Genomic DNA, 2,477 nt, shown 5'->3' with positions numbered 1-2,477 from the left:
ACCCTCTGAAAAGTATGAAGATGTTTAGCCAAAAAAGGACCAAATAGGTGCTGAAGGTGTTCTACTTGACCTTTTTCTTGGCATTGAGACTACTTTAACTCCCTTCACAATTTGAAGTTCTACTGTTGATTTATGTGTTTCTGTGTAGAAGTAAGGCTAAATAAAGGAATGTGCCACAGTATAAAATTGTATTCATTTATTACTTATTATATACTGTGCAAAAAGCCACCTTCTCTTCTACCTCCTCTCACTAATTTCGGAGACTCTTTTTCTCAACAAAAGAATATTTTATCAACTATTAAGAATTGGTAGTTTTTGGGCAGGGCCAAGATGGCAGAGTAAAAGCAGTGATTTGCTTGAGCTTTCCTCCAAACCCCTCCCAATATCTGTAAAAAAGCTCTAAACAAATTCTAGAGCAGCAGAACCCACAAAAAAAAAAACAGAGTGAAACAAATTTCTAGCCCAAGACAACCTGCATGGTTGATTGGAAAAGTCTGTTGTGCTGGGCGGAGGGAGGTATGCAGGTCAGTGTGGGCCATGCTGGCAAAGACCAGGTTTCAATAAACCTGGAGCAGTCCTCAGGGGACTGAATCATGGGCAGTTGTGGCAGTTTCCAGACTTCTCAACCCACAAATGCCAAAGACAACTTAGAAAGTCAGTAGGAAAGGTCTATTGGACCTCAGTGAGAGAGAAGCACAGTCTGGCCCCAGTCCTGGTGTAGCCCTGGTGCAGTGGCTGCTTCCAGAGCTCCAGGTCCAAAGATGGAGGAGTGATCAAATGACTGATCCCAGGGAGATTGCAGGGATCTCTTTGCTGGCACTGAGGCAGGATTCTAATGCTTTGCAGGGTGTTTGGATCTGGGTCACAGTTCTGGGTGTTGGTCCTGGGGTGCAGAGGAGCTCTGGGGTGGTGGAGTTTGTGGCAGTGGTGGAGAGGGAATCTTCCTCACAGTTTCAAGGCAGAAAAGAGTGCTTGTGGTGACTTATAGACCAGAACACAGGCCAGGAAGGGAGTGAACATCTTGCCATTGATCATACCATCTGGGAAGAACTGAAAACTTACAGGTCCCTGGAAGTATTTCTGAAAACTGCTGCACAAAACACCCAAAGCTTGGGACAATTCTCCACACTGGAGGCAGACTCCCACCTTAATAAAGAGTTTAAAAATCAAATAATGGCTAGGATAATGAGCAAACAGCACAAAAAATGTCAGACTATAGAATCTTTCTTTGGTGACAAAGAAGATCAAAACATACAACCAGAAGAAAACAGAAAAGTCACAGGTCCTGCTTCCAAATCTTCCAAGAAAAAATGAATCAGTTCCAGGCCATGGAAGAGCTCAAAAAGGATTTTGAGAAGCAAGTAAGAGAAGTGAAGGAAAAATTGGGAAGAGAAATGAAAGTGATACAAGAAAATCATGAAAAACAAGTCAACAACTAGCTAAAGGAGACCCCCCCAAAAAAATACTGAAGTAAATAACACCTTAGAAAATAGACTAACCCAAATGTCAAAAGAGGTCCAAAAAGTCAAAGAGGAGAAAAAATCCTGAAAAAGCAGATTTGGCCAAATGGAAAAGGAAGTCCAAAAGCTTACTGAAGAAAATACTTCCTTAAAAATTAGAATGGAGCAAATGGAAGCTAATGACTTTATGAGAAATCAAGACATTGTAAAAGAAAACCAAAAGAATGAAAAAAAAAATATAAGACAATGTGAAATATCTCATTGGAAAAACAACTGACCTGAAAAATAGATCCAGGAGAGATAATTTAAAAGTTATTGGACTACCTGAAAGCCATGATCAAAAAAAAAGCCTAGACATCATCTTTCAAGAAATTATCAAGGAAAACTACACTGATATTCTATGACCAACAAGTAAAATAGAAATGGAAAGAATCCACCAATCACTTCCTGAAAGAAATTCCCAAATGAAAACCGCTAGGAATATTGTCACCACATTCCAGAGTTCTCAGGTCAAGGAGAAAATGTTGCAAGCAGACAGAAAGAAACAATTCAAGTATTGTGGAAATACAATCAGGATAATACAAGATTTAGCAGCTTCTACTTTAAAGGATCAGAGGACTTGGAATATGACATTCTGGAGGTCAAAGGAGATAGGGTTACAACCAAGAATCACCTGCTTAGCAAAACTGAGTATAATCCTCCAGGGGAAAAACAGACATTCATTGAGATAGAGGACTTTCAAGCATTCTTGATGAAAGGACCATTGAAAAAGAAATAGAAAATTTGACTTCCAAATACAAGACTCAAGAGAAGCATGAAAAGGTAAACAAGAAAGAGACATCATAAGGGACTTATTAAAGTTGGACTGTTTACATTCCTGCATGGAAAGATGATATTTGTAACTCATGAGACCTTTCTCAGTATTATAGTAGTCCGAGGGAAAAATTATATGGATAGATAGATAGATAAGTAGATAGATAGATAGATAGATAGATAGATAGATAGATAGATAGATAG

This window comes from Vombatus ursinus, unplaced genomic scaffold, assembly GCF_900497805.2.
Source record: "Vombatus ursinus unplaced genomic scaffold, bare-nosed wombat genome assembly UNPS02014841.1, whole genome shotgun sequence".
In the NCBI taxonomy this organism is placed as follows: domain Eukaryota; kingdom Metazoa; phylum Chordata; class Mammalia; order Diprotodontia; family Vombatidae; genus Vombatus; species Vombatus ursinus.
Note: the sequence above shows the minus strand (reverse complement) of the source record.